The 14,215-nt window shown below is 27.1% G+C and overlaps 1 long non-coding RNA gene across 1 annotated transcript in view; it reads left to right on the top strand.

Annotated features, from left to right (window-relative positions):
• LOC117171900 overlaps window positions 1–10,416 on the top strand; it is a 10,928-nt gene extending 512 nt beyond the window's left edge. The window contains exons 2-3 of the long non-coding RNA XR_004466935.1: window positions 7,726–7,987; window positions 9,904–10,416. This is a non-coding gene — a long non-coding RNA (uncharacterized LOC117171900). The remainder of the gene's footprint in view (window positions 1–7,725; window positions 7,988–9,903) is intronic.
• The last annotated feature ends 3,799 nt before the right edge of the window (window positions 10,417–14,215 follow it).

Genomic DNA, 14,215 nt, shown 5'->3' with positions numbered 1-14,215 from the left:
CCAAACCGTAAACAACCCTAGCTATAAATTATTTACAATATGAATCGTCTTAAAGTTTTCTATCTGGTATTTGCAATAATTTTTTATGGTAGGACTGAACACGGTTATATTACTTCGAGAACGGTAACGAGAATGAGAATATTACCGAGAATATAACCGAGAAATAAATTCTCTGAGATTTTCAGGATTTATTTTAAATAATAGAAAATTTCATTTTTTCGTTAACTTTTCGGTTGGAAATTCAACTTTTTTTAAAGCCTGTCTTTTTTATTTTTAAGTTAAACTAGTTTAGCAGAAATTACATCTTTTATTGATAAAAATGCAACTGTTTGGTGAGAAATTAAGCTATCATATTATTTTCTTGAAAACTTACTTTTTGTTTAAAATTTATATTTTGGTGTTGAAAAACGAACTGAAATATTTTCTGGATGAAAATTCCACTTATAAAAAAAAATTCTTTTTTTATTACAAATTCATCTCTTTTAGTATAAAATTGATCTTTTTGGATAAAACTGCAACTATTTGGTAGAGAATTCAACTATTTTATTAAAAATTCAAACGTTTCGGTTGAAATAATTCGTCTTTTTGGATTGAAAATTTAATTTTTTTGCAGAAACTAATTTTTTTGTTGAAACAACTTAATTTTTGATATTAAACTGAGTTCACTGGAATCTTGTTTTGACTGAAAACTCAAATTTTTTGTTAAAATGTCATCCTTTTTGGTTGAAAATTAATCTTTTTGGCTTAAAAACTAAACTATTTTTTGAAAATTTATCTTTTTGATTTAAAACTTTATCTGTTTTATCAAAGAAATTAAATTTTTTGTATGAAATGGCAACTTTTTGTTTAAAAATCGTTCTTATTTGCTTGATAATTTAACTAATTTGTTAAAAGAATTTGCTTGAATAGCTTTATTAAGAAATTACTTTTTTTGCAAAGATTTATATTTTAAGTTGAAAAGTTATCTCGGTGGTTAGAATTTTAATTATCTTGTAGAAAATTAATCTTTTTTAATTGAAAATTCAACTACTTGGGTCAAAGTTAAACTACATTTTGAAATTTTTTTATTATTTGAAGGCTTATTTCTGGTTGAAAATGTAACTGTTTAGTAGAAAATACTTCTCGTTTTTGGTTTAGAATTCATTTCTTATCAGAAAAGTAACTTTTCCATTGTTTTAAGATTGATACTTTTTAATTAAAAATTCGCGTGTTTTTTGTAAAAAAGAAATAATTTTGTAGTTTGAAATCTCGATTATTTTGCATAAAAAAATGTGTCTCTTTGGTTTTAAAACTCTTTTCTTTTGTTGTATAAATTTAATTCTTTTTTTTATTAAAATATAAACTGTAACATTTTTTCGTTGGGAATGTGTCTTTTTAGGTTGAATATTTAACTATTATATTAAAAATTCAATTACCTTGTAGAAAAGTCCAGTATTTTGTGAAAGAGCCATCTTTTAAAGTAGAAAAGACATTTTTTTGTTTGAAATAAATTATTACATTTGAAAATTTTAAATTTGTATATGAAATACTGTTTTAATCTGCTTATAAAATATTTGATGTTAAAAATGTTTGAAAAGAAAAATGCTGGTATTTGAATATTAATGATTTGAAATGAAAAATTAGTCAAAGATAAATTAGAGAATTTCGAAAATGTCATGCGTCCAAGATTTTTTGGAGTGGTGTCCTTTTATTCTACTTCGTGGTATTTATCAAGAAATGTGAGGCAATTGAATGTTGAGTTTATAGTTTCAGTAATTAATGAGCTACTGCTGAACAATAAATAATATAATAATAATAATAACAATAAAAATATAGTCAAAAATCATAAATTCTTAAATTCTTCTAAATTTTCCTAGATTCTGTCATATTCTCGGTTATATAACCTGAACTTAAATTCTCGGAAATTTAAGAAATCTAATTCAGAGGGCTATAGTAATTCAAATAAATCCAATAGATGGCGCTCCGAACAAGTAGGCCTGTCTTTGCATTGTTATGTGTAGCAAAAATCCTCAAATTCGTTGATAACTTAATACTTTTTATAAATACTAGACTTATATTCTTGTTGAAATTAGATTCTGAAACAATTGATTCAGCGTATCAATGAAATGTAAAATTTACGACTACTATTATTTTAGGATAAAGTGCGGTATAGAAATAAATTACACAATATTTTGACGTAACACAACAACGGCTTTTGATATTTTTTTTGTCCCACTTTTTTCAAATTATTCACAACAAAAGAAGTATCAGCAGTTTTTTTAGAATTATATAAATTTTTAATTTTCATGAGACAATTAGAAAAGATTTTTAAATATTTCAGATGTGTCAAAAACAGAATGTAGAAGATTAAAAAAATATATTTTTTATTTTACAGGATTTTAGATAGTATCAAGAAAATTCAAGCCTTTCCAAAAGATCTTTAGGACTTTTATGATTTCAGAAGAAATAATAAATATTCCATAATTTTTTGGATAAGCTTCCAAGGTGTAAAATGTTTTAAATCTATGCAAAACCTCTTTCATTCTTAAAAATATTTTTGAATGAATCCAATTTTTCTTGAAATTTTGAAAAATCATTTGAAATGCAAAAAATTTACCTCAAAATCTTCCAAAATTTCTTTGGAATTTGAAGAAAATTATAAAAGATTTCTGAATATTTCACATTCGTTAACAAAAAATCTAGATTAAAAATATATATATTTCACGGGATTTTACAAAATTATAGGAAAAGTTCGAACCCTTTTAAAATTAAATATCTATACAATACCTATTAAATTTTAAAAAATATTTTAGTCTGCCTGGAATTTTTCTTGAAATTTTGAAAAGTTATTTAAAATGTAAAACGCTGCGTCAAAATATCCCCAATTTTCCTAGAAACTTAAATAACATTTATTTATTCACTTAATGCCTTTCAAAGTTATTTTAATTAAGGACATGTGATACTTTACCATATGAGTTTTCAGTTTTCGACACATTTTGTATACAATTTTTAACTTAAAAAAAAACATTACTAGTGTCCAAACGCTTGCGTTTTTAACGTCTGGGGTTTTTTTTTGTTCAAAAACTTTCAAATAAATCTGCATTTTTTAAAGTCTTCTTAATTCTCCTTAAATCTTAAAAATATTTATAAAATTTTATGGTTTAATTTTTACTTTTTTATTTTTTAATGTTACCAAAGTAAAACATTTTTCTTTATAATGTTCTACGCTTTTTCGAAATGTAAGAAGATATTTGATATTTTTAAATCTTTTGGAATTTCCTCCAAAATCTCATTTTTCAAAATAAGAAATCGAAGGAAATTATTTTAGGAACCTAAAGAATTTCTTCATTACCCTGAATTTTTACAAAAGTCCTAAAATATCTTGACAATTTTCATTGTTTTTTAATCGATTCAAAACTTCTAAATATCTCACTTAAATTAAGTTTACCTGAATTTGCATTAAATCCTGTAAAATGGAAATAATTGTCTTAAAGAATTTCAGTAAGAACGAGGAATTTGTGACAAGGAATGGGAATTTTTTAAAAGAATTTACAGTGAGATTCAGAAGAAAGGAGTTTAAAAAATCCCTGTTCCAAGTCGAAATTCGTCACAATTGAAAAGTTTCTTCTTTCGAAATTCAAAAAAAGACAGTTCTTCAAGTAATTTTTATATTAGAAGTAGTATTTCAAAAAGTAAATATTTCTTAATTATAATATAATTTGTTTCACATTTTTCGTTAAGAATTTATTTTTTTTCTTAAAAATGCAGCTACTTGCGGTTCAAGCTGAAATCTTTTGTTTAAAATTAATTTTATTGTTGGACGATTCATCATATTAAATGAAAATTCGTATCGTTTTAAAAATATAAATAGTTTCTTTAAAATCATTTTTAACTAAAAAATTAACAATTTCAGTAGAAAATATAATGATTTCGCGTGAGAAATTGACCTTTTCTGTTTAGAGTTTAACAACTTGGAAGTAAATTTGTCTGTCTGCATTGAGAATTCATTTATTTCGTGGACAATTCACGTATGTTGTTAAAAAATCGACCTTTTGGCAGAAAATAGCCTTTTTTTAGAAAATAAGTTCTTTCTTTGAAAGTGAATGTCCTTATTTAAAAATTCTTCTTTTTGGTTAAAAGTTCAAGTATTCCAGTTAAATATTTATAATTTTAGATTAAAATTAATCTTTTAAGTTAGAAATAGATTTACTTGGTTAAAAACAGGCACGTCTGTTGAAAATTATTCTTTTTTAATTTAACTTGTAGTAACCAAACCTTAACTCAGCATACGTAGTAACCACACTAGTGCGATTTGGGATTTGTAATATTTGAAATGCAATATCCCGGAAGTAACTAATCAAAATTTTATGTATAATAGGTACTTTTGGGGTAGAAATTCCCAAGGAATTCAATGAAAATAGTTTTGACTATAAAAAGAAGAATTAAACAATAAAAACACGTCAATATCAAAACAGGATGTTTAAAAATTAGGTTTTTCTTCAAAAAATGGCCATTTTGTTTCTATTTGACCGAAGTTAATAATTTTTTTTATGAATTAAAGCTAAAATCATACATTTCAATAAAAAAAATGTCTGTAGCATACCAGGGAATTCAAGATTTTTTAGGAGAGGTTGAAAATACGGCATATTTTAAGATGCAACAAATGAGTATAGCATTTGTTTTCAGGATAAAATTACTGTATTTTATAATAAAATGTACATAAAGTGGAATTCGCAACAACATTGTGATAAAAATACATTATTTAAATTAAATTAGTCCATATGTATGGTATATTCAATGCACAATACGCATCTGTGTTCATCACAGATACGGCGCAAGCAATTTTTGCACCTCATGCGTGTTTTCCCGTAACGTTACGTAAGTGCTGTTCTTCGGTCATTCTGTAATAATGATCTACATTTTTCTTCGATTATTTTATGGTTTATGCACAATAAATAGTACTCCCAAATTTCTTCAAAAATATGAGACACTCATCAATTATTTCATAAATTTATATTAAAAAAACAAAAATATGTTGAAATACTTGCATTCAATATAATTTCATTTATTACATTGGAGAAAATAAAAATATTTCAAATTTCACAGGCGCCGACTTCACGCAAACAGCTACCACACTAGTGCAAATTTGCAGTTCTTCAAGGAGAGTCCACAATAGGATTTGAGAAACCGACGTATCATTGACTTGACATAGCAGTAGCTTGGACGTGATGCGCGCGCATGTATTTTCAACTGTTTATTTCTACGATTCATGGAAATAAACAGTTGAAAATATATGCGCGCGCATCACGTCCAGAGCTACCGCTATGTCAAGTCTACGTCAAGTCAATACTACGTCGTTTTCTCAAATCCTATTGTGGACTCTCCTTCAAAGTTTCGAAGTTGCTTTCTGAGCGGTAACAAAATCAATAGCATCGGCCTTAACGCAGCAAATAGCCTAGGAGACTAGTATATTTGTCGTAGTGGGGAGAGACTCTTGGGCTACGCAGGTAGAAAGTTACAGAAGTAAGAAATTTCCAGAGGTGCGAATTCGCACTAGTGTGGTTATTAAGGGTTAAGATTCATCACTTTGATTAAAAAGTAATTTCTTGGGTTGAAAAATGAGCTATTTGCTGTTATAGTATGACGTACAGCCCGGAGCTAAGCATTTTATTTCTATGATTTCGCACCAATAATTTCACATAACTTTACACAATAAATAATTTACTTGGCTGCAAGTTTTTATCACTTAATTGTCAATTTTACACATTTTTCTCATATAAATCACTTTTAATAGAATATTTACCGCTTTTGCACTGTATTTTTTCTTTGATTTCAGAAAAAAGAACTTTTAAGCTGTGACAAATTTTGACTTGCAACAGGGATTTTTTAATTCTTTTCTTTTAAATCCCAGTTTCTATTTTTTTAAATTCCCCTTCCATATCAAAAAGTCCTCGTCCGAAGGGAAATTTTATTTCTTTACCAACTCCCTTTTACAGAATAAAAACGATAATTATTTTCACTCAAATGCCCTGCGACTGTAAATAGACTAAAAATTAATTTAATTATCGGTAATTTCTCGTTTTTTCTCAGAATTTCCCGGTTTCCCGATCAAGTCTCCTCCCTGATTATAAATAAATAATATGTCAACATTTATTTTTGTAGAGCGGAAATGTCCAGACGAATTAATAAAAAAGTATATTATGAGGCGCATTGTCAATGTTTATATATTATTATTACTATTATTATTATTAGTCAAGTAATATTATCAATCAATGTTTGAAATTTGCAACAAATACAATTGTTTATAAAATAAATTAATTACATTAGCAAAATAAACAATAGAAAAATATGAATACAATTCAAACTCTTTTCAAAATACTCCCTTTTATATTTAAGTTTCCTAATATTAAATTACATGTTTTTATGCATTTTTTATATTACTAATTACAGCTGCTCTTATAGTTAGTGAAAACTTTGTTCTTCCTTTAATATTCATAAAAATTATCAAGTTTTTAATGCATTTTAGTGTTTTTGCTGTATCTGACAACGCAAAGACATGCCTACCTGATCAGAGCGCCATCAATGAGAATTATTTGAACTACGTTACCCCTCCGGATGCTAAGAGAACAGAAAGAGTGGGGGCGATGCATAGGGCTGGCTTAAGCTAAGAATGCATTGCGTATTATGAATGTGTTCTGTATATTTGCGTGTCATAATTGGGCCTAGTGTCTCTGCACTTAAGTGCATTAGTATTAGTGTGTTGTTTACCATTGCCACTAAAGGTTTACTTCTATCTTGAACTTGATTCCTTTGAACGATGAGTCACAATTTTTCGTATAGTGGATTCTTGACACCTCAAAATATTTTGAGAAAGATTCATTTTTTGGAAAGATTCATGTCTTTGGTTGAAAAGTTAACTTTCTTTTTAAAAAATTATTTTTTTTAGTCAAAAATTAACTTTTTATGTGAGTTTTTGTTGCGTTTTTAATTTGAAATTTATCCTTGAAAAGTCGAAAATTTAAATTTTTGGTTGAAGATTAACGTGTTTTATTGAGAATTCGTCTTTGTAAAAAAATGCATAGTTTTTTTCAAAATTTATGTCTTCGTTTAAACTGATCTTTTTGGTTAAAAATTCGCCTTTTATCCTTTTTTTCAACTTGTTGAAAATTCTTTTTTCTTCAACAATAATTTTTAAATTAAAAATTTGACTATTGAATTTTTAACTACAAAGAATATATTTTTTTATTAGAAATTCAACTATTTGGTTTAGGACTAATTAAATTAAATTTAAGTATTCGAGATTTGAATCGTAAGTATCCGAGATACTAAAAATATATTTCCAGTGTTTGCGCATGCACGCGCTACGTGATCGATCGCAGTTAGCACTTGACCAACAGGCGCACTGCCATAACCTAAGCGCAAGGAAAACTTTGCCAAAATTAGAACGCCACATCGCACATATTTCATCTTCTTGTCCAAAGACATCCGAAGAAGCAAAAGGAATTTTAAAACGACGTTTTCGTGTACTTTTTTAAATCGTATAATATTGTTGATCAGATTTGTGAAATGGAATTTTTGGCGTGTTTAAAGTGTGTGAAGCGTGAACCAAGCAGATTTTTTTTCAGCGAGTATGGATCTTCTTACATTTCTTTAAAATTCATAGCTAAGGAAACCTAACCTCTGAATAAAAAAAGGCATTAATCTTCAAATAAATTGTCGTATAACATAAGATTATTTCTTTTCCAGGTTCTCGAATCCTAAAGATGAACTCAAATGAAGATAGTTCTCAAAAAAGTTTACTGGGCTACGCACCAATACGTAAGAGGCAAAAAAGGGGACTGACTTTGGAAGCGTGGAATCGGAAGCCACCTCTGAGGTTCCGAAATGTCCAGAACCTAGTCAATTTTTATCGAGATCGAACAGCATTTTGAAACCACTTCTGATAAGAAATGATCAGCCTTTTGGAAGGGATGTGAGTAACTATGAAGAGCCACCGATCTTTCCAAATGTAAGTTTGGTATATTTTAATTTCTGTTCCTTATCTCAAATAGAAAACACATTCAGTGCGATTATTGCTTTTTTATCTCCCACAATTTTTCAATTAAAATAAAAAATGAGCACTACAACAAAAAATTGTCATATTATTATGTTATTTTTGGAAAATCAAGGTTATAAAACTGCTGGATAGTTTGATATATTTATTCATTAAATACGCATGTTAAGTGTTGTGAATATTACATTTTTAACACTTCTTTTTAACCCCAAATTCGCTTTGTTTTTGAGTTTTCAACAAATGAAAAGTGATCTCTAATTCTCATTATTTTTCGACAGTTTAGTTCTGTAAAAACACTAACATAACGTGATAATCAGTTGTTTTAAATAGTTCATATTGTTCCAAATATAATGATTTCTGTTTGAAATAACAGATTTTATGCGAAAAAGTTAACATAATCGGAAAATGATTAACATTTTCTGATTTCTATTTTTTCTTCATTTTTAATTCCAATAACTCACAAAGTAATCAACCTTATTTTAATCTTTGCAAAATTTTTCTAATTTTTAAACTTTTGAAAAGTACCAATATCTCTGAAAATATTTAACTGGTTTTAAAGTTTTCACACTCATTTTTAAGGTAAGAATCCGTAAGCATGTCTGAAGCCTAATGATTTTTGAATAAATACGTAAATTTCCAACTAAAAACACTGACATGATCTGGAATTGGTTAAGATTGTAAATTTTAGAATTTTAAAAGAAATTAATTCATTTAATTTAAATGATTTTGCTTTTGAAATATCGATCTGAGGTTAATTAGACCAAAATAACCAAGAATCATAAAATTTCAACTGTTCTTTAAAATCTAATTGTTTCCAAGTACCAATAATTACCAATGAGAGACATTGACATAACCTCAGGATCAATTGTTATAAATAGTTAAACATGTTTCAAATGTAATGACTTTTGTTTGAAATAACTGATGGCGTGCGAAAAAGTTAACATAAACTTTAATTGCTCCAAAAATAATTAATATTTCTCTTCTTATTTGTAGTTTTAGTTTTCTTCTTTTACTTCAATGATGATAGCTTATAAAATAATCAACCTTTTTAATTCCTTGTCTTCTTCCCGTTATTAAGGTAAAATTCCGCTTTTTTTCAAAATGCCAATAACTCAAAAAATAACGAATTTTTTACAATTTTTCTTTGTTTTCATTGTCGTTTCTTGTTTTATTCTACTTCTTCAATGTCAATAATTCGGAAAATAATCAACATTAAATTTTTTTGTTCTTAATGAAATATTCTTTAAAATTTCACATTTTTCTTCTTAATAGCACAATTTACACCTTTTTGAAGAACGCTTATAACTCGGAAAATACTGTATATTTTTCTTCTTGTATTTCTTCTCTTGTGTTCTTTGTTGATTCTTGTTTTCGTTTTCTTTCTCCATAATGTCACTAGTTCGGAAAATAATTAACCTTTTCTTATTTTTTTTCTTCGAGTTTTTCTTTCTTGTTTTCTTCTTCTTTTTATTACAAAACTCAGAAAAAAATCAACCCTATTTTAATGTCTAAAATTTTTAATAATAATATAAATTTCCAACTAAAAACACAGACATAATCTGAATTTCGTTAAGATTGTAAATGTAGGAATTTTAAACCAAATTAATTACATTTAATTAAAATGATTTTGCTTTTAAAATATCGACCTGAGGTGAAACACTACAAACTAACTAACAAATGTCATTATTATCTCATCTTATTATTGTTTTACTAAAAATACCGATTTCTGGTGGAAACGCCCAGCATATTCAATTTAAAATACCAATTTCCAACTAAAAGCACATACATCATTCCAAATTTTTCAAACTTGTGCATTCTATTATTGTAAATTGAAAATCATTGGAGTTAAATTTAATTATTTTTGTTTAAAGATACCGATATCAGGTGAAACACACTAAGGCAATCTACATTTATGTTAAAAAATGGTACATGGTCTTCATTGTTCAATAATTTTTGTTGGAAATACTGATAATTTAAAAAGAATCTGACACAACATACTGTAGTGAACACCGCCAGCTTACCGCAGATTCTACGAGATATATATTTTTTAAACTTCTTCGAAATCTTATAATTTTTTACTAAAAATGCCGTCTACTTTCTACGGTTGAAATTAGTGTTAGCGATGAGCTCCCGATGTTTGCGAAAATCACCGAAATTTTAATTTATCATCGAACAGACAATGTGATATTTTCTTGTGATATGTATAAAACAATATTATGCTACAAAAATTGTTTCGCTTATGAGGGTGTGAAGTGTAAAGAAGGTCAGTTTGTTAAGTAAATAGATTTGCACAAGTACCATCCTATACTTATGCACAAACATTATAATGGAAAAATATACGTCATTACGGACTGCGTAAAATAAGATTGTATTATAATTTAAATAACAAATTGTATTGTAAATTCAACTAAAATAAAAAATAATTCACGATCACTTTTGAATCTAAGTATTTCAAACCTACATTTCTGTGCTTATTATTCTTTATAAATCTGAATGAATCGCCTTGCCTGGTACATGAATGTAATATTGACCAAAATAAATTATTTCATTCATTTGGTCGATAATATAACGTTTTTACATTCAAATTGACTCATTCAGATTAATAATTTATTTCCTAATAAATCTTAGTATTCCATATAATTATTAGTAATATTCACTGTATATTACTCTTCAACATCATATATAATAAACAGTAGCATGTTAAATAATTCACTGTAATATCTGAAATATTTAAATTTAACATCTCAGATACTTAAAAGTAATATCAAAGATCTTTTTTTCAAATTTTTCGCTTCTTGCTTTAATGCCATATATACTTAGAATAAACATCGAAGACATTCATAATAAGTATCTCGCATATTTAGAAAAAGTATCTCAGATATTTAAAATAAGTATCTTGGATATTAAAGACTTAATATCTACGGATATTTAAGACTTAATATCTGCGGATATTAAATCTAAGTATCTAGATCGTTGTCCTATAGTTAAGTTACAGATATGTTACTACTTAGTATCCAGATACTAACTGCTAGTATCCAGTTTTCTCCGTGCAGTCAAAGTTCAAAGTGTGCTCCTGACTAAGGGCACCCCGGTTTACCATTCACGTTCTAGAATTGAGTGGGTAATTGAATTCCAGATCTTCTGTTAAATCAGTTTAAATAGATGTTTTAAGCATCAATTTAAAAGTTGTAAGTGTAAAACAAAATTTTCATATAAAAATAGCAAAAAATGAGGTATAGTAAATTTCAGTCGAATAGTATAACGATTTCATTTGGACGTTTTAAGCACAGACAGAAAGACCCTTCGGTGGCCCCTGCGTTTCTAGTTCGAAATGCTCGATCAAGGAGAAATCAATTAATGATCTTGCACAATTTCTGCAGTGCAAATGAAAATTTGATTGGACGAGACTTTTCAAAACAGCTTATAAAGGGACTTGTTGAACCAATTTTTCATTATTTATAATAAATCTCAATTTTTAATCATCAATTTTACTAGTACTTTTAAGATTTTTACCTTTTGTCAGATTTCTCAAATTTCCTCTACTTCGGATGTTCAAATAATTAGGTTTTTTTTAGAAAAAGCAAAAGTGGCTTATATGGCCTTAAAGCGCGATTATTTTTCTTTAAAATTCCGTTTTATTTTTTGAAATTAGTTAATTTGTTGAAAAACTGCGTTATTTTTTAAAAACAAAGTCAATTTTGCGGAATTTTGAAGGGCTTTTTTTTCATATTTACCAAATGATTCAACATTTTTTTTTTAAATTAAGAGAATATTCTTATTGCCATTGTTTTATACACTAAAAGACGAAGATAATGCGCTATATTAAAGTTGTTTCACTGCACAAAGAAAGCATTGTGCCGCGGTACAAGTTTGGGGTGTAGCGGAACCCCGGTTTACCAATAGAGGATGAGACAGCTCAGTGAACCAGTCTAGGGTTAAATATTTACACTTTTTATGATAAACTGGGTCAGTTGAAAACAACTATATTAATTTTTGAATCGCATTACTTTTTTCCGTGTTTTGGCATTGAAGAATACTTAGGTTTCAAACGTTTTTATCATTTATTTAAATGGCAATTCTCAGTGTCAGAATAAATCGGGAATAAAATAAAAAAAATTCTCTATTCAGAAAAACGAATTGAGCTCTATTTAGTAGGAATGAGAATATGAAATAAGATTTTTTCGATAATAGAAATTTCGTGGTTCCTGCTTCGGACGAATGATGTGAACCCATTGTTGTAGATTCATTGGTCATTGACTGTCATGCACTGTGTCACACAAAGACAATTTAAGGTAGCGTTGAATGATTTCATACAAAAGCAATCATCGTCGCACGCCAGTTGTGATTGGTCGCCGATTCAGTACTGATCGACATTCTAGATAATAACGCAGTATCTCTAGAGCCTTTATCGCATATCCTGGTAGTGAAATCCACGCTCTTTAGAATTCCTTTGTCGATACATTTATAATTGTCAAAACCGGTAGGAATGACACGATGAAGTCTCCGGACCGGAAATAATGACCGAGTTGGAATTTTTCCTCATCTCATTAGGAACCAGCGGAACAAATTATTTGCACTACAATGTCCAAAGGATGTGACACTTTTTCTGATTCTAAAATTATATCGAAATTGATTATTAAATTAATAATTAAATGTAGTAGCTTTGAGATATTATCTTACAAGTAAAATTTTCTACCTGAAAAGTGGAATTTTTTATTTAAGGTTGTACACAACGTACAATTACTCTCAAAAGTTGCCTATCTTTAAAATTATTTAGAAAATTGACAAAAAAAAGTTCTATTATTCATTTATGTAAATCTTTATGGAGGCTTCAAAGCACATCTTAAAAAAAATAATTGGGGTCAAAATTGTTTATTTAACAGTAGTTATTTAAAGGCTTAATTTTTCCTTTCTCTTTAGGGAAAAGTTACCATTTTTATTTAATCCTGATGATCCAAGCCTCATTTTATTTTTTGAAGGATTCTCTACAATTTTATTTGGGTTGTGTTAATTAAAATTTGAACTATGGTTGTTAATAACAATAAAAACTGTATGATTTCTAAATTCCTGTTTTTTTAAATAAAATCAACCCAAATAGAAATTTAGAGAATCCTTTGAAGAACAAAATGAGACCTTAATCATTATGATTAAATAAAAATTGCAACTTTTTCCTAAAAAGAAAGGAAAAACTAAACCTTTGAATAACTACTATTAAATAAACAATTTTAACCTGAATTATTTTCCTCTAAAGTGTGCTTATAATCTTTCATTAAAATTTACAGAAATGAATATAGATACTGTTTGTTGATTTTATAAATCATTTTAAAGATAGGCAACTTTTGAGATTGATTGTACGTAGTGTACATCCTTAAAAAAAGTTGAGTATTTTAAACAAAGCAGCTGGATTTTCAAGAACAAAAGTATGACTTGACAAAATAGTTAAATTTTTAACAAAATAATTAAACTTTCAATAAAATAGCTGTATGTTTATCAAAAAGGTACATTTTCAACCAAGAAGATTAATTTTCTACCAAAAAAGGAATTTTCAAAAAAAACTATTGGTCAAGTTGCTTCATTTTTAATCAAATGAGATGTTTTAAACTGCAATGCAAGTTCATTTTTCATGTTAAAAATTAATTTTCAAGATAAAAAAAAACAATCTTTCACTCGTTAAATTAAACTTAAAAAAAGAACAATTTTTAATGTTTTATTTAAATAGTAGAATTTCCAACTTACAATGACAAAATATTTTACATAAATGGAATATCTACATTTTCAGGTTAAAAACATAATTTCGGATAAAAATTAAAAAGATTTGCTGAAGCTTTGATGAGATTTGAAAAAATAGTTTCATTTTCTACCAAAGTAGTTAAATATACAAACCAAAACTGAAAGTTATTAACAAAAATATTTTTTCTTATAAACATTTGAATGTTAAACTTAAAATTAGGGATTTAAAACACTTTAAGAAATTGAGTCTAAATATTTGAATTTTGAACTAAAAATATATATTTTTAACCAAAAAAAAAGGATAAGTTTCACAACTAGTTTAACTTCAAACAAAGTATTTGACTTTTCAGAAAAAGAAAATTAATTCTCAATTAAAAATGCAATTTTTAATATTGCAACAAAGATATTTTTGTTTTAAATTTAAAAAAAACCTCGAAATGAACATAACCAATT

This window comes from Belonocnema kinseyi, chromosome 4 (assembly GCF_010883055.1).
Source record: "Belonocnema kinseyi isolate 2016_QV_RU_SX_M_011 chromosome 4, B_treatae_v1, whole genome shotgun sequence".
Lineage (NCBI taxonomy): Eukaryota > Metazoa > Arthropoda > Insecta > Hymenoptera > Cynipidae > Belonocnema > Belonocnema kinseyi.
This window is presented reverse-complemented; position numbering and strand designations above follow the sequence as displayed.